Here is a 19,789-nt window from a genome sequence, read left to right as displayed (position 1 = left end):
ACCATCTGCAGTGATTTTGGAGCCCAAAAAAATAAAGTCTGACACTGTTTCCACTGTTTCCCCTTCTATTTCCCATGAAGTGATGGGGCCAGATACCATGATCTTAGTTTTCTGAATGTTGAGCCTTAAGCCAACTTTTTCACTCTCTTCTTTCACTTTCATCAAGAGGCTTTTGAGTTCCTCTTCACTTTCTGGCATAAGGGTGGTGTCATCTGCATATCTGAGGTTATTGATATTTCTCCCAGCCATCTTGATTCCAGCTTGTGCTTCTTCCAGCCCAGAGTTTCTTACGATGTACTCTGCATATAAGTTAAATAAGCAGGGTGACAGTATACAGCCTTGACGTACTCCTTTTCCTGTTTGGAACCAGTCTGTTATTCCGTGTCCAGTTCTAACTGTTGCTTCCTGACCTGCATATAGGTTTCTCAAGAGGTTGGTCAGGTGGTCTGGTATTCCCATCTCTTTCAGAATTTTCCACAGTTTCTTGTGATCCACACAGTCAAAGGCTTTGGCATAGTCAATAAAGCAGAAATAGATGTTTTTCTGGAACTCTCTTGCTTTTTTGATGATCCAGGGGATGTTGGCAATTTGATCTCAGGTTTCTCTGCCTTTTCTAAAACCAGCTTGAACATCAGGAAGTTCACGGTTCACGTATTGCTGAAGCCTGGCTTGGAGAATTTTGAGCATTACTTTACTAGCGTGTGAGATGAGTACCTCCCCATTATTCAAATCCAACTGCTCAGCTCCATGTCAATCAACATCACCCTACTTCAAGTCAGCACCATCCTTCACCAGGATTACTGCATTAATTTCCTAAACAGTCTGTCCAGATTCATTCCAGCCCCTTCCCTTGTATTCTCCACACTGTAGCCAAAGGGATTTTCAGAATGCACACCAAATCACACCACCACCACTCCCTTTCAAACGCCCTCTGCCACCTCACTGAAAATCTTTCAGTAGTTTCCTATTCTTGGAGGAGAAAAACAAATTCCTTCATGTCCTGTTGTTGTTCAGTTGCTTAGTCATGTCCGACTCTTTGCAACCTCATGGACTGTAGCACACCAGGCTATGCTCATGTCTACAAATCCCTGAATAGTGTTATCCCCACTAACTCCTTCAGCCTCCTCATATTGAAATGCTAACTGATTCTCATATTATATATGCAGAAACTGAGTCACTGGGAGATTATGGGATTCTGTATAAGGCAATTGCAGTTAGCTGCAGAATGATTAGAGAATTCTTTTGTTAGACCTGTCCACTGGTTTCTACTAATTAAGAAATTTCAACTTCTCAAATCATCTGAAAATAAATCTTTGATGTAAAAAGCAAGTATCTTTTAAAAATTTAAGCCTCAGAAACTTAGATGTCCTTTACATCAAAAAAATAAAAACTTCCATATTTGCATACACAAACTTCAATGAAGCGCCTAATATATGTCAGGCATGGCACCAGAGATATAGAAGTGAATAAGACAGCCAAAATCTCTCTTTTTTAAACCACTTTATTAAAGTATAATTGACATGTAAAAAGCAGTACATATTTATAGTACATAACTCAATGAGTTGAAGGCTTCCACAGTACACTACAATTATCACCATTCTCATTACTAAACCCAAGACAAGCCCCAACTGAAAATGGAGCGAACAGCAGAAAGCAAAGCTCATGAAGCATAAACATTCCTTGAAGATTAGGCTGCACAATTAAGAACTGTTCTACAGTTCACTGGATTGATGATAGTTAGAAATATTTCCCCCATTCCATTTAGTCCAAAGGTTATTTACTCTTCTTTCTTATATAACAGCAAGTTAGATCTTACATAACAGAAAAAGAAAAAAAAAAAGAGAATGTTAAAATAAAACAGGAAAACAAAAGCTGTGCATCCAGTATCTTTCTCCTAGATGCCAGGCTCTCTTCCCTTTCTGATTTTTCCTTTTCCTTATTTAATTAGGCCCCATCTTATCTACTCAAGTCTTCCACTATGTCATCTGAAAGCACTATTTAGTCAGGACTCACTGGAACAATTAGAGGAAGGGGAAAATTTATCCTGTCAACCATTTTTCTGACCAAGACATTAACAGGCTAAATCCTGCTTTCCTGAATTTCTCTACATAAAAATGTCAAGAAAAATCAACAATAATTATTATTATTACTTAAATAACAAATCTAACATCTTAAATACTGAAGATGCTATAAAATTTTAAAAATAAATAAATAAATAAAATAACTTTAAACAAACTACAGTCTAAAAGACTCAGCACTGCCTTGATAAGATTTCCTGACCACTCCGTTCGATTCTATTCTAGTCTGTCGTATAAATACCAGACTGTCTACCACGAACTATTGCAGGTATTTGCTCCTTTATTAGAGCTGTCTAGGGGCCCAAAACAGGTTGTTTAAAATAGATAGGAAATTGCCTCTCCAATTTTAATATGTATCATTTTTTTCATAATATTACATATTTCACCCTTCCTGTTTTATTTTAACATTCTTCTGGTAACAGAAGAAGCGTCAAATTCTAAAGTAAATATATACACAGATCTTGAACACAACAAATTATAAATGTGTATCATACAAGAATAGAGCTCTTAGGCTGGATATAAAAGATCTTATTTAAGATCCCCTTTAAAATGCTAAGCAATTGGTTATTTGGGAGAAAAATTTCTCCCGAGAAAATTTTAGAGAAAAATGTATTCAAATTAGTTCTAACATCTAAGTGTCATGAGTGAATTTTATTCAGTATAAAGGTAAAAACCAAGAAGGGTCTATTATGCCTCCTACCCCACCTTACACACACCAAAGAACACAGTAATACTTCTGGTAAGTTTTAACAAACATTTCTGCTAATGTCTGAAAACAGGACAGATTTAGGAAACATTCTATGTTTATTCTTGACGAAGTAAAAAGCAAAACAGATACACTTATAAAAGAGCCTCTGATGCTATTTGACTAGAGTGAAAAATAAAGAGATATTTTTGTTTCTTTGGTTTTCTATTTATTCTTGGCTTTGCAGAGAAACAGCTAAATAAAAATATGTTTGCTAGAACTAAAAAGACCCTTCGAGAATTAAACTGATAATAAATCTTACCCTACTAGCCAGTATTTTTAAAATTGAAAGTTGGAAATACAAAGATATGTAGACAGAGGGTCATAAGAAAATACATGTTTTTACAAACACATTAGAAGTTAACTGCTTTTCTTTTTAACTATGAAAAAGATAATAGTTCTACACATATGCCTAACTCTTCCTGCACAGTTATTTTACACAGGATTTGTTCCCAATGAGTCTTAATATGTTTCTCTTCATTAAAAATACATGACAAAATTAATAATGAGGACGAATGACTACTCTGATGATATTTAAGCATACAATAATAAAACACAGCATTTAAAATAAAGATTCAATTTCAAAATTCTTTAAGAAATACTTCGAAGTGCTTTACAGACATAATTGTTACACTATAAGAAAAACTCTCTAAGTCACATTGTTATTTCTACTTTCCAAACGGGGCATAAAGGAACTAAGCAACTGATGGTGTTAGCTTGGGCAGCTACTATTAATTCCCTCCTCTCCTGTAAACCCATCCTTTGCAATATGACTTTGCCATGATTCTCATCAAAAGATGGCATTTATTTCCTCATCCCTTAAATCTGGGCTGGACTTGACAAGTTGAACTGTGGCAGAAGTGATCTTGAAGAACTTTGAATCTAAGTCTCAAGAGACCTTGCAGCTTCCCCTCTGGGGCTGCTGCTGACACAGTGTAAGCAAGCTAGCCTCCTAGAGCATGAGAGATCTTACGAGAGGAAGAGCCCAACCACCCAGTCATGCAATCTAGCAAAAACTGCCAGACACATTAGCGTGGCCAACTTAGACCACCCAGCCTTAGAGGCACTACCAGATGACTTGGCAGCCACATGAGTAATCCCAGACAAGACCAGTGGAACAACCAAGCAGCGGAACCCAGCCCAAACTGCTGACCTATGGAGTCAGCAGCAAGTAAAATAGCTGTTGTTTCAAACCACTACATTTAAACCAAGGGCTGTCTGAATCCAGGACCTAGACTCTCTCTACCTACTAAAGCTGCAATTTATTATTTGGCTGGCAAACAAATGTATCTTGTAGTCTGATTCCATTTTATAGATAAAGAAGCAAATTAAAAAATAGCTTACTTTTTTTTAATCCATTATCTAAAAAAAGGGGGATGAGCTGGGCATAGAAATATACCTTTTTACCATCTTAAAAGAAGGAAAATAGAGACAAACAATGAATTCTGCAACTGTAATAATATGAAGCTGACCAAATTTTGTACAAAAAGTACTTTCTCTTCATTCCCAAAGATACACAAGTGTTCATTTAAAAACTAACAGCATTCATATATATTTTATCCATAAAAACTGAATTCAGCAAGTGATCTAAGAGAAAATTTGAATGTCCATGCAAAGAAAAATTAAGAAATTATTAAATTTTATGAAACTAGTAAAATCTGTGGCTTTCAACAACAAAACATTGCTACTGTAACGTTTAATAAGTATACATTCATACTTGAAGGGAAATATTGAACTAGGAATGAACCATAACAGAGAAGAACCACAAGCAGCATTTCTATGTACTCTTTAAGCGCTGGCAAGCACTTTCTATACAGGGCTAGATGGTAAGTACTTCAGGGTTTGCAAGCCATGCAGTTTCTCTTATAACTGTTCAACTGTCACTGCAGAATGAAAACAGCCACAGACAATATACAAAAAATAAGTATTGCTGTGTTACAATAAAACTTCATTTATAAAAAAACAAGCAGTGGGCCACAGTTGCCAACCACTGTTTTAGATGCTCAAACAGCTTCAGCCAAAATACATCTAGTTTATTAGTTGTGATCAAACTAATTTGTTTGCTGCCTTATCATGAGATTTATTAGAATGTACTTTCTGTATTCATATTCCACTCTCTTCAAAACAGCACATGAGTCTAGATGTTGCTATGAAGGTATTTTGTAGATGTAATTAACATCTGAAATCAGGTAAAGGAGGTAAAGGAGATAACCCTTGATAATGTGGGGTAGGGCCTCATCCAATCACTTGAAAACCTAAAGAGCAAAATCTGAAAATTTCCAGAGAATAAGCAATCCTGCCTCATGGCTGTAACACAGAAGTCCTGCCTGAGTTCCCAGTCTGCTGGCCTGCCTTACATCAGATTTTTCAATCCCATATTCACGTAGGCTAATTCCTTAAAGTAAATAAGTATCTCTCTCTTAGATACAGATATCTTTGAGATAGAGATATATAAGTATCTTCTATTCTATTTCTCTGGAGAACCCTACCTGATTCAATAATGGGGTTTTCCTGGTGGCTCAGTGGTAAAGAATCCACCTGTAATGCAGGAGACCCGGATTTGATCCCTGGGTTGAGAAGATCCCCAGGAGAAGGGAATAGCTACCCACTCCAGTATTCTTGCCTGGAGAATGCTCTGGACAGAGCCTGGCTGGCTACAGCCCATGGGTCGCAACGAGTTGAACATTACTGAGCAACTAACACTTTACTTTTACATACTCCCACTTTAGATGCCAATCACAACTCCAGTCTTTTCACCAAGTTGTCTAATATTTTACACCTAACCTTTTTGTTTACCACTACATTATGTGGTTTGCGCTTACAGTTTCCTTGCTGTCCCACCCCCTGGCCTCCATGCCTACATCACATATTTTTATTATTTTTGGTGGTACTGGTACTGAAGGTAGCACCCTACTTCTGGTTCCAGTTCCTGAAGTGTTCATTTTGTTTTAATAATTACCTCCGAATTTCAGTGGTTTCTCAAAATAACAAACTTGTATATCCTATTAACATTATGTTGTAGACTGTGGGTCAGCTCTGTAGAAATAGCCTGAGACGCCCCTCCAAAACCAAGGCTGAAAGAACAACCCTTATAGGAAGGGCATTCTTTTGATAAAGTATTGAAACAAGAAGGCTGGCCCAAATTTGGCCAAAGCATATGACATGAGCAGTCCCCAAATCAATAACCGTGGGAGGTCTAGTCTTTGTGAGATATGCAAAAGTCATACACGTGGGGATATATATTATACACACACACACACAGACACATATATGATCATCTTCAAGGAAGCAGGGGATTGGATAATCTGAAATAATTATACTGTCTACCACAACTTTCTTACAGAGTTTTGGATAACATACAAAAATCAGAGTATCCTTTTTAAAATTTAAGGTCATTATTACCTTAATGTTGCTGTTGTTTAGCTGCTAAGTTGTGTCTGACTCTTCTGCGACCCCGTGAACTAACCAGAGCCACCAAGTGGGAGAGGAGCATCTATAGTTCCACGACTGATCCCTGAAACTGTGAGGTCTGAGCTAGTTCTGGGTAGTGCCAACACTGAGTTATAGTATAGGACACCCAGCTGGTATCCAGAGAGAACTGCGTGGTGTGGGAAAAACCCACACATACTTGGGAATACAAAACTATTCAGTGAGTTGTGAGTAAAGGAAACAAATGTTTTCCTTTCACCCAGTAAACTCTTTCAGTGGAACAAAATGGCTTGGAGGGTAACTCCCCACAGGAAGAGACTAAGGATGTGGTGCCAGAGAAGCCTGATAAGCTCAAGATAATTGTACTGATGTCTAGAGAAAAATGCATTTCTCAAGGAATTGAGGATTAGTTCATAGCACATGGATCTGACTGAAATCAAATAGATAAAAAGACAAAAGACAACTTCCAAAACAATCCCTAGCCTGAGTTAACAGTCTATTACTCTCCTAGATCATCATGGGTCCCCACATTTCTACAGGTGAGAAGCAGGCCAGGAAAGCTGCTCACCATTTACCCATTCCCCAGCTGAGAAGGGTATACCCTCCAACACTCTGTTCCAATATGGATGAGTATATTAAAGGAAACACTTCACAGATGGCACAGCCAACGGCCACAGAAAATGATGACCTAGGGAGCCTCACACAGGAGCACAACCAGGGCCTAGTCAAGGAGCATCCCCTAGTGTGAAGAAAAGGAGGCCTCACTGTATTTACCCAAGAATATTCTTATAACTGGGGCTGCCCAGGTGGTACAGTGGTGAAGAATCCACCTGCCAATGCAGGAGACACAAGAGATGTGGGTTCAATCCCTGGGTCAGGAAGATCCCCTAGAGAAGGAAATGGCAACCCACTCCAGTACTCTTTCTGGGAAATCCCATGGGCAGAAGAGCCCGGTGGGCTATAGTCCATGAGGTCTCAGAGAGTCAGACACGACTGAGCTACTGAGCATGCGTGACACACGCAAGCGCGCACGCGCGCACACACACACACACACACGCACACGCACACACACACACATACACACACTCACATTCTTACAATTGCTAGGATCCAGTGATTGCTGTACCCTGGCAATTCTAAGAATGTGTTGCTATGGCTTCCTGGTAGCTCAGTTGGTAAAGAATTTGCCTGCAATGCAGGAAACCCCGGTTTGATTCCTGGGTTGGGAAGATCCCTTGGAGAAGGCATAGGCTACCCACTCCAGTATTCTTGGGCTTCCCTGGTGGCTCAGACAGTAAAGAATCTGCCTGGAATGCAGGAGACCTGGGTTTGATTCCTGGATTGGGAAAATTCCCTGGAGGAGGGCACGGCAACCCACTCCAGTATTCTTGTCTGGAGAATCCCCATGGACAGAGGAGCCTGGCAGGCTGCAGTCCATGGGGTTGCAAAGAGTTGGACACGACTGAGCGACTAAGCACAGCACAGTGATTGCTGTGTGCCTCCATTCTCCCCCTTTCTTAACAAATGGGTTTACTGTGGACAGCCTATCCCTGCTCCATCATTGTACACTGGGGAGACAGAGGGTGGAAGATGACTTGTCTCTGGATCAAGAAAATCTACATACAGAAATGATGTAGAAATTTTAATGTGCTTCAAGACTTTAATATGATTGGAAGAAATTCATGAGCTATTTTTCTTGAGGAAAGGATAAATAAATCTAGTACGCAGAAAGGAAGAAAGTTAATATTTGTAATCAAGAGGCGAGATTGTGGCAGATTACATTACTGTTCACTCTTTACCATACCCATCCTTGGAAAAGGCTCTATATCCCTGCTCATTAATTCTAACTTGCCTATACCCTCCAGTGGGAACAATATTTGTCCCTGTGCCTCACTGACTTTGAACCTAATCATGTGACATGTTTTGGCAGTCATGAGGCACTCCACACCTGAACCGAAGCTTTAAGGGCTATCACAAGTTTCAGTCAGCCCTCTGAGCTCTCAATACCATGCAAATTGCAAGTCCAGACAGAGGCTGCTCCTTCAGTCTGGGTCTTAGACTGAAAACACGTGGAACAGGGCCACTCTGCACAGGCAGCCCGAAGTCTTTGTGTAAGATAATTTGATTATAAGCCACCGAAACCTGGGAGTTATCTATTTCTATAGCCAAGTTGATTAACACAGAAATCAAATGAAGCAAAAGGTTAAAAAAAAAGGTGGAGGGATTCTGTGATGCAAAGCTATTACTTTAGTAGCTGAATACAGGGCAAGATACCTATGATTATAGGCTAGCACAGTTAGTGAAAGATGTGTATTTCTCTAGCAGCTGGGGGTAGGAGTAAATATAGAGTCCATAAAGGATAAATCAGTTCAGTTCAGTTGTTGGAAGTGAGGTTGCAGCAAAAATAAAATTAAAGTTGCAAACCCGATAAGTTAACATTTATTATTAATAATAAGCACTTCACATTCCCTTCACATAATCCTCAACTTGAGCAAAAAGACTTTTATTTACCATCTTCATTTTCCATGTAAAGAGAAAGAAAATTAGAGACATTCAGTAACTTGCCAACGTGAAACAGCTACCAAATGACAGAGTAAATATTCAAATTCAAGACTCTCTAATTCTAAATTTCAATGTTTTTGTATACCAATCTGTCAAAAAAAAAGGGCAAAGATTATCTAGTCATCAGTCCATAGAAGAGTTATCTTGGTTTTAAACTTTTTACATTTCTACAAAATGGATGCAAGAGAAAGGTGATGCCATGAGCTCAGTTCTAAATCCAAATCATATTAAACATATTATTCAGAATGAATTTTTTCTTTTATACTCTAAGATGTCCCTATTAATATGACAACCAAGAATCTAAAATAATACATCTTTTATTTCTACTGAATATATTTTCTTAAATGTAGATTATAGTAACTCAAAATTTTGAAGATTCAGGTTAAGTAATGGCCTAAATTTACCTAGTTAATATGAAAAAGATTTCCCAAGCAAATCAATAATGCAAGAAAATGGCGATGCATTTTAGATTAGAAGAGCATTTAAAACACTTTATGAACCATTTAATAGCTCTTATCTCACCCATATAAACAAAAAAATGACAGCTATTTTTATCATATAACACACAAGTTATACAAGACTAATATAAATTCAAGAAAAGGGTAGACAAATTATACAAGACTGATGTAAATTCAAGAAAAGCAGAAAAGACAACCTAGCAAAACCACAATTAAAGAGATAATAACAACTTTACATTTTGTTACACATCCTTCCTCATTTTCAATACATAAACATTTACTTTTAAATCAAAATACACATATTTCATTTACATGGTTATTTTTAATATGAGTTCAACAGAAGTGCTTGTAAATGAATATTCCTAACTTGGAGAACTCCACTGTATTCAAATACCAGTCTTTCTGGCTCCCTCTGCTGGACACTAAGAGAAGCTTTTTATTATTATTCATTTTGTTTAAAAACTAACTCAGTCTCAGAGAAGCACTCATTTATCATTATTAAAAACATCTCTGACAACTTGTTTGAATGTATAATTTGGCCAGAAAGAGTACAATGGCCTATTACTGAGTGTGCTCCTATTAGCCAACAGGGATTTAGCATCAGAAAATCCTCGACTGAGTTCCCAGCAAGTTCCCAGCTTGATAACTTATTTGCTAATGACCTTGGTCAAATTATTTATCCCTTCAGAGTTTCAGTATCCTCATCTGTAAAATGAAGCTAATATCACTTAGCATTTATAACCACCCAATTAGTTATAAAAATTAGAATCAATAGACTAAACGCAAGATACATGGCAGTTAAGTATTACTGCTATTACCATCACCACCACCACCAAGGGGTTAAGTCGGGATTAGACAACATACCCTCTAAAGAACTATTAATACTATACAGTTATCAAATTCAAATAGATTAACTTTTAAAATGTAAACGTACTGTACTTACTCTCCACTACTTCCCACTGCTCTCAAGATCAAATTCCTTAAAATGATCGCTAAGATTCTTCATGGTCTGGCCCCTTCTAACTTCTGGAGTGTAATCTTGAACTTGGATACTCTCCCTTCAGTCCTCCAATCTCTTTTCATAGTGAAGTTCTTCAAAAGTACCAGGTTCCTTCACAGAGTACCTAATTACAGCATTTCCTTCCTCGATGCTGCTTAACAATAACTCATTTTTTTAGATCTCAGTTCAGCTTTTGCAGAGACACTTGCTCTGCCTTCCCAGACCAAGTCAGACCTTTCCTATTATGTATTATCCCTATTACGTATTACCACACAGAGCTGTAACTGTATATTTAAATGTGTTAGCCCTGTAATACTGCCTCCTGACCCACCCTTGTCTGTCTACAAGTTCCTCAAGATCAGGGAGTAGTATTCTGCACCCTCATAGCCTTGCCACTTGGCTGCATAGAGTAGGCACTTAAGTATCTGTTGAGTGACTGAATAAACTTAATTAACAAATACTGAAATCAAAGAATTCTTTCTCAGCCTGACTACTTCACACAGAAAGGTGGCCATATAAATGTAAAACAACATTATGGATATTTTCCTTTGTATAACTTCTCAGGCAGGCTGCTTATAAAGCCTGTTCATGAAGTTAGACAATAATACACAGAAATATCTTTAACTAAGGTGTACACTTCAAAGAGAAGAATTTTTAAGAACACAGAAACCTAAATATATGATAATCCTTTAATACTTATGATTTAATTTTTTAATTAATGTCTGTGGCTTGCTTTTGCAACAAATATTCAATTGAAAATCTGTCTAAAATTGAGTGTTTTACACTGTATTAGAGTTTTACTTTTCAAGGGAATTTGTGCTTGGCAAATTAGTTGAGCTAGCAATAACCAGCTAAAAGCTGTGCTTCATGGTTTCTTCCAGAAATATGTATATTGCTGCTGCTGCTGCTGCTAAGTCGCTTCAGTCATGTCCGACTCTGTGCGACCCCATAGACGGAAGCCCACCAGGCTCCCCCGTCCCTGGGGTTCTCCAGGCAAGAACACTGGAGTGGGTTGCCATTTCCTTCTCCAATGCATGAAAGTGAAAAGTGAAAGTGAGGTTGCTCAGTCGTGTCCGACTCTTAGCGACCCCACCGACAGCAGCCTACCAGGCTCCTCCGTCCATGGGGTTTTCCAGGCAAGAGTACTGGAGTGGGGTGCCATTGCCTTCTCCGAGTATGTATATTGCACTATTTTAAACCAACACCTACCTCCAATTGCCTTAAAGAGTGTGACCTTTCCATAGATTTAACTCCTTCCTTATATAGTAAACGTTCCCGAGTATAGAAGTTTTGCCCCAAACAGCTTTTCCTCAACAAGGAAAGCCCCAACCAAACAAAGCAATGTTTGCAACACACCTCCCAGACTCAAATCTTATTTGACAGAATATCTGATAAACTCATTTGACAGATGTGTTGGATAGATTTTTCTCTTTATTGATGATTTTAGCAGATCCTATGACTCCAAAATAGGCTTCCCTGGTGGTTTGATCCCTGGGTTGGGAAGATCTCCTGGAGAAGGGAACAGCTACCCACTCCAGTATTCTGGACTGGAGAATTCCATGGACTGTATAGTCCATGGAGAGCAAAGAGTCGCACACGACAGAGCAACTTTCACTTTTCACTTTTATGACTCCAAAGCTGCATTATGACATATAGAAAATTAAAAATTATTTCCTTGTTACATTAGGGAAAATCAAATTTTAAAATAAGCTCATATATATAAAATAGAATCAAGCTGTTGGGGGATCATCCAGTTCAGGAATGGTAAATAATTAGCATTATATGTGGCCACTCCCATGGCAAATATAGATAAGTCAATCTCGGCCCTCTTTCCTTTAGACCAAAGATGTCCACAGACCTCCCTGAGAATAAAGCAGTAGTCCAAAATGTGAGAAAAACATGTGATTTTAATTGTTACAGGAAACATTTGCTGCTGATGGTTGTGACAGGAGGGAGATAGCCAACAAATTCTGGTAAATCTCCCTCCTCCATGTTTGAAAAGGAAATCCTTCAACTTTCTTGATGGACTTTCAGCCTTGAGGAGGATCTCTGGTGATAGATCTCTTAATGCACCACAGTCTCCACAGAGGTGGACGGGCCGTGATCAGGCTCAACCATGCCTTTCCTATGTTGTCATTTAACCAAAAAATAGGAATCAAGAGTGAGAGGCACAACTAAAGTCACTGTGAACAAACTGGAACAAAAGGAGAGGTGCATTAAGAGGGAAAGTTTCAGAAATTCAGGTACTGACCTTGCAAGGAAGATGACAGGACACCAAGTCATCAAAACACAATGGTGGCTTCAAACATTGGAATGGTATGACTCATTCCCACTCTTCTGATACTGCCTTCACCAAGAAAGCTTCTGATCAACTTGCTTCCCTATAGGGAAAGACTGGATGAAGTATCCAGCCCACTAGTCAGCTGCTTACTGCTTATAATACAATAAGATGACATTTAATACTTCAGTGAACTTTCAGTGTAACTCAGCATCTTCGAATCCAATCAAGATTGAGCTTCTGCTCAAACAAGCCTAATGTGAATTTATCAAGGTGACAAAAAGGCTTCCCCTGACAAGAGGAAACTGGGTCTCCCTTAACAAAACTTGAAATTCACACTTTTACAAGACATGTATGAGCAACACTGAGGAAATCTGTAAAAACTGAAAATAGCACCGATTTTCTCACTAGCTTAGAAGCATCCTCTTTGCTGCTCTTTTAAAAATAAAACTAAATCTCTCCAAAATTCAGGTTTTAAAAGTACATACCTACTAGTCTCTCCAATTCTCGTTTCACTTGGCTTTAATTTTCATCTGAAGTAGAAATAAGATCAGAGAGCTCAGTACACTGAAAAGGCATGCAAACATTAATCTAGGTTGTAAGATCACAATTTTAAGGAATAAACATTCAGAAAAATAATGAAAGGAAATAGCAAAACAGTTAACAACTATGGAATGTGGGATTAGAGAAGACCTGAATTCTTTATATTTTCTGTATTTTCTACAATGAATATTGTTTTCTTCAAGCTTCTTTACTTGCAAGAAAAAAACACCCATTCAGTAGCCTTAAGAAAAACTGGATTTATCATAAAGCTATATAAACAAAGAACTGGAAGAGCAATCTCACAGAAAATGACAGCTGAGCTGAGCTCTACAAGTCTGGAGCTAGGGTGAACCTGGCATCAATTCTGCTCCAGAAAACTCAAGAAGAGGTCTGAGTGAAGCTGCCTACCAAAGCTCTGCCACGTACATTGTTCAATTCTAGTCCATGCATGTCTTCCACTCTGTCAGCCATGGACATGCTTTCTTTGCTTCCACCTTAAAGTCCAAATTTCCTTCATTTTAAGCAGAAGGCTGTGTGTTTAGGTATAAGAAGGTTAGGAAAATAAGCAGCTTTTGCTTACGGACTGAATTGTACTTTTTTAGATTATGTGTTGAATACACACACATGGTTTTTAGACAGAGCCAACATTACAACTTTCCTGGTGGCTTAGTGGTGAAGAATCCACCTGCTGATGCAGGAAACAGAAGTTCAATCCCTGGGTTGGGAAGATGCCCCTGGAGAAGGAAACAGCAACCCACTCCAGTATTCTTGCCTGGGAAATCCCATGGACAGAGCAGCCTGACAAGCTACAGTCCATGGGGTGGCGAGAGCCAGACACGACTTAGTGACTAAAGAACAACAAGCCAGTATAGAGAAAGGACTACAAAAAGGAGAAGTTTCCCTCTCCTCCCCGACATTTGGAGGTGGGGAGGAACAACCAATAAAAGGAAAGTTAATATTTATGTTTCTAAAAATGGTAAAAATATTATTTAAGAAAGCACAATATCCTTAGTTTCTCCTTTTACTACATAAACAACGATTATACAACAATTAGAAAATGCACATAATCAAAACAGATTACTTTGAAATTATCTGATACTGCATCACATATATATAATATGAAGTACTATAAAACTGATTGGTTCCCTTTTAAATAGATATTTCTTCTGAACTTTACTGTCCACAGAGCAGATTAATTTATATTGGCAATCTATTTATAAATTATGTGAAATATTTCATCATGGTAGAAACATCTTCTTTTCTAACACACTTTCCCATCCTGCTCAGATTAAATTGATTAAAATGAAAATAACAGAAAATGTTCTCAAAAACTAAAAACTCCAAATATATGTAAGGTAGAAACATTTAAGTTTTAATTACTAAATACCCTCAAACTGTTCTAGAACTTCTACTTGATGTGGACAGCAATCTCAGATGGTGGTTTTCAAATCTTTTTAATTTCAGAAAAATTTTTCAAAGAAGTCCTGAAGTGAATCAAGAAGAGGAGTTTCTCTTTGAAAATAGGGTCCCTTTGCTGACTGTTTTCTTTCCTTTGTCCTCTACCACCTAAGATACTCACTCCATAGAGCAGTTCAGCCCTGCAAGCTGAGCTGTATGTAGCAGGTAAGCCATCAGCATCAAAATAACCTGGTACGTGAGTTTATTCAACACACAGAATGATACCAAATCTAACCCACCTCTTAAAGTGTGGTGCAGGAGTATCTTTGAGAACCCCATATTCCTGTACTCCTTAAATATAGGAAACTACTTTTAAGAGTTTAATAAAGAATTTAGTATATATTTTTCCAATTAAAAAAAAAATTCTCTACTAACCAAACTGCTGCTAAGTCGCTTCAGTCGTGTCCGACTCTGTGCGACCCCATGGACTGCAGCCTACCAGGCTTCTCCGTCCATGGGATTCTCCAGGCAAGAACACTGGAGTGGGTTGCCATTTCCTTCTCCAACTAACCAAACTAGGATTATACTAATAGGCTATCCTCCAACTTGCTTTTTTCACAGAATAAATATATCTTGGATATCTTGACATGTCACATATATGTAAATATGATGATTTCACAATCTAAATGTTAATCTCTAAGGATTACAATTTTCTATAATCAGAGAAAACAAAGTTTTTAAAAAGGAATGAATAACAAATGCTTCCATTGGTGTTTTTGTTATTTTGAGTACTGTGAATTGATTTTAGAGTTTAACCTTAGGGATTATAACATTAATATTGTACTGGAAGGTACCTTTATGGGAAACATGCCTGGTTTGGGGTCTGGACGTTCACTGAAAGTGAAAGTGTTAGTCACGTCCGACTCTTTGTGACACCATGGACTGTAGCCTGTCAGCGTCCTCTATCCATGGGATTCTCTAGGCAAGAACACTGGGGTGAGCAGCCATTCCCTCCTCCAAGAGACCTTCCCCACGCAGGGATCGAATTCAGGCCTCCTGCACTGCAGGCAGATTCTTTACCGTCTGAGCCACCACGGAAGCCCTGGCAGATTTCTAAATTGGATAATTAGTTTAATTATAGTCTTCATATTTTGGAAATATTTAATAACTCTTACTAGCAATTTTGAATTTTTCACATATTTTACATCAGTCATGTAACTGCATATGAAGAATAATTTGAATTTAGCACGAATAAGTAGTTTTCAAATTAGTATGATTTAAGTATTATTTTATAATGAAATTATAGCAAACTATTCTAACTGTATTTCACTATACAATTGGAATTGGGATATTTTGTATTGATTTTAATAAAATAGTGGCATACTCAACAGATTTCAAATAATACTCTGTACTTATGAAATTATGGAGCTTAAAGTTCAGTATCTTTACTCTCATCTTAACAAAGGATTGTAGTTACTTCTATTGCAGTGATTATTCCAGTTGGAGTTAATAAATGTTTACGTTTATAACCTCTCAGTTGACAGTGACAAAGCTCATGACTTTGCTAACGGCAGGGCTAGGCGCTGTGAGCAGTAAGAGTTTCAGGTCACTGGTTCTCACGTGTTGCCCAGTGATCCTCTCAGGCACTGTGAGAGGTACAAGGGTGGCTCATATTCATCACCATATTTTTCTGAATTTCAAGGATGTTTAATGAGGCGGAGATCTAAGATCTAGCACAGCTGCGGTGCTTTAAAATCACTACTGTTCAAAGCTGGGAAACAAATCTGAATAGGCAGCTATCAGGGCTCAGAGTGTGAGACTGAGAAGACTGTCTATCCCTTTGGAGTGCAGCAGGACCCTTTTTGGGGACCACTTTCATACTGTGAACAAATCAAGAAGAGCAAGCTATTTCATCTGAAGTCTTATATAAAACATACACATTAAAGACTAAAAAAAACCTGTATTCTCTTGAGGTAAAAATCTTAAACTTTATTACATTCTTCCTAATAAGTTTTATTCAGTTTTAAACTTGCACAGTATTTTTTCCCTATATTCAAAAACACTTGCTAAATCTACTTACTTATATGTATTTATACAATATAATTATTTTGTTAAATACGAGATGGTTCAATTCTTTTTAAGAATATCTTTTGTACTTCAATCACAGCCTTTTCCTTAAAAATGAAAGAATTTCTTTTAAAAAGAACAAGTTCAGTCATAGTACTTAAATACAAAGCAAGCCAAACTCAGAGGTTCACTCTTACAATAAAAAATTTGCTTAGACTTTTCCAACAATATAGATATAACACAGCCTCACACATTTTATAGTTTGTTATTCCATTCTCACCTTTCTCTTTAACGTTTGGAGGAAAGATGAGCTTTTAAATAAACCCATGAGTTTATTATTTTAAAAGGCCAATTTTTAAACATTTCATTATTTCTCAAGTGAGAGTATATGGAAAATACAGAAAACGTTTTAAATAGCCTACAATAAAATTGATTTCTATTAATTAATGGCAATAAGAAGAACTGGCACAGTGGTAAAGAATCCACCTGCCGATGCAAGAGACAGGAGAGATGCAAGTTCAATTCCTGGGTCAGGAAGATCCTGTGGCGGAGGAAATGGCAACCCACTCCAACATTCTTGCCTGGAAAATCCCACAGACAGAAGAGCCTGATGGGCTCCAGTCAATGGGGTCACCAACAGTTGGAACCAACTGAGCCACTGAGCACACGCACATGTTATGGTTTTGCTCGGGAGTTTTGTGTTTTTTTTAGTTTCTGCATCACTGTGGACTATGACGATAATCTATGAATTGGCCTCCCCACTCTATCTGTGCCCCTTGACTACTTGTAAGCTACAGTTTACACTCTACACAGTAGTCAGAATATTTTTTAAAATCGAAGTCAGATCATATCACTCCTTTGCTATTACTGGAGGCAGTAGTTAGTATTCTCAAATATTTAACCTGAAAGTGATATTAGGAAACAATCAAGACAATTCAAACTGTGGGATGTTTTGTAAAAAGCAAACAAACAAACAGAAGAATTGGCCTACTGGACTTTTTAGATTGGGATCCAAATACAATCCAAAATCCTTACCCATGATCTGTACCTGCAAGAGATCACTGACAAAATTTCCTTCCACTTTCTCCCCTTTGCTCACCTCACTTCAATTTTAATGGTCTCCCTGTTTTTAAATTACAAAGAAAACAAATACAATTGCATCTCAAGGCTTTTAAACAAGACATCTGCCTAGAATTAATAATTAGAAGAAAAAGCAGATACATTCATTCCCTTCAAAAAGCTTACTATGATAATTTATCAGTTTTCCACTGCTGCAAAACCAGACAGAGACTTAAAATAGCTACCATGAATTAATATTATTGCTCATGAGTCTACATGTCAGCGGGGCAGTTCTGCTGTGCTGGTGAGGCTGGGTAATCTCAGCAATGCATGTGTCTACCGTCAAATGGCCTGGCTGGCTGGACTGGGATGGCCTCTTTCCCATGTCTGGTGATTGCTGAGATGCCTTCTGGGACAATAGGAGCAACTAGTAACCAGCAGTCTAGCCAGGCAAGTGTGGGCTTGATCACAAGAGAAAACAGAAGCCATGAAAGGCCTTTTGAGACCTAGGCACAACACTGTGCAAAGCAAGGCGCTTGTACAACCTATATTCAAGAAGCAGGGAAACAGGCCAAGTCACATTGCAAAGACTATGGATACGGGGAAGGGTAGAGAATGGAACCATTTTGTAATCAGTCTACCACACATCACGCCTGACAAGAGCACGATTTCAAAACGCTGGTTCATCTAAGATGTGGGGGTGAGGAGAATAAAATATACACAGGATGATATAAACTATGTGTTGCTATAAATCCTATAAAGCATGCTTTCTCAACCTTGGCACTATTGAAACTCTGCGCCAAGTAAGTATCTGTTGTGAAGGGTGTGTCCTATGCACTCTAGGATGCTTAGCAGCATGGCTCCCTGGCATCTACCCACTACACACCAGTGGTACACTCCCACATTGTAGTAACCAAAAGTGTCTCTGCTGCTAAGTCGCTTCAGTCGTGTCTGACTCTGTGCAACCCCATAGACAGCAGCCCACTAGACTCCACTGTCCCTGGGATTCTCCAGGCAAGAACACTGGAGTGGGTTGCCATTTCCTTCTCCAATGCATGAAAGTGAAAAGTCAAAGTGAAGTCGCTCAGTCGTGCCCGACTCTTAGCGACCCCATGGACTGCAGCCCACTGTCCATGGGATTTTCCAGGCAAAAGTACTGGAGTGGGGTGCCATTGCCTTCTCCGAAAAGTGTCTCTAGATATTGCCAAATATCTCTCAGGGAACAGAAACCACTCATAGCTGCGAACCACTGCTAAAAAGGAATGAAATAAAGTATGGACAACTTGGTCTTATTCCTGCCAATATAACCTAATTTTACTTTAAAAGGCCATTCAAATGAGTCTAAAAGGTAAACTTTATTTACAGATATATAAAATGTATACCAAATTCTTAACAGTTTACATATTAAAAATTCAAAATTTCACTGATAATACTTAAGATTCCTGCTAATTTAACCAAAAACACAACCATATTTCGGCAATCAATATGAAAGAAGTTAATTATCAGAAGTTCAACTAAACTAATAGTACTACCTCTAGGATTTGGCAACCCACTGCAGTACTCTTGCCTGGAAAATCCCATGGACAGAGGATCCTGGTAGGCTATGGTCCATGGGGTCACAAAGAGTCGGACACGACTGAGCCACTTCACTTTCACTAGGATTTAGTATGGTGCATAAATAAATCCCAGATTGGTTTATTATTTATATTTTACAACAGATAAATACCAAGAAATGGTGATATTTCTCTCCCAATCTCCAAAGGTAAAATTCTGTCTCAAAACTACAGTTCATGTCCAATCCTCTCTCTCCCCATTTCAAGGCAATGGCAATATACATCCCATTTCCACCCCTCACTCTAACAGCAATTACAAAGATGAAACACACCATGAAAACCTCTGTCATAAATTACAGGAGTACAAAGTCTCAATAAAAGAAGGAAGAAAATAACAAATCAGAACATTCCTGGGCATACTGGAAGACCTTGCAGTCACAGTCACGAAATATTTATTGATCTAAACTGTTCTCACAATATTTATGTTCTGGAAATGCTACATACAAGCCAAACTACTTCAAATGCATAAACTAAATATCTTCTAACTTATATTCATATACATATCTGTGATAGCATTGGCCAAGTGAAGTCATATATACAAGAACCAACTTAAAGACCC

At 38.1% G+C, this 19,789-nt stretch overlaps 1 protein-coding gene across 2 annotated transcripts in view; it reads right to left on the bottom strand.

The window, feature by feature from the left end:
• The window catches only part of UACA (uveal autoantigen with coiled-coil domains and ankyrin repeats), an 87,417-nt gene that overhangs the window by 52,896 nt on the left and 14,732 nt on the right, over positions 1-19,789 (bottom strand). The window contains exon 1 of one of the 2 annotated variants that reach the window (XM_010834485.1): positions 10,216-10,678. The exons of the other annotated variant lie outside the window; for it this stretch is intronic. The gene's annotated coding sequence lies outside the window, so the exon portion shown is untranslated. Of the gene's footprint in view, positions 1-10,215; positions 10,679-19,789 lie in introns of those variants that run through there. 2 annotated transcript variants of the gene reach the window in all.

This window comes from Bison bison, unplaced genomic scaffold, assembly GCF_000754665.1.
Source record: "Bison bison bison isolate TAMUID 2011002044 unplaced genomic scaffold, Bison_UMD1.0 scf7180017864034, whole genome shotgun sequence".
Lineage (NCBI taxonomy): Eukaryota > Metazoa > Chordata > Mammalia > Artiodactyla > Bovidae > Bison > Bison bison.
The sequence above is the reverse complement of the archived record's forward strand: the minus strand, read 5'-3'. Positions and strand labels throughout refer to the sequence as shown.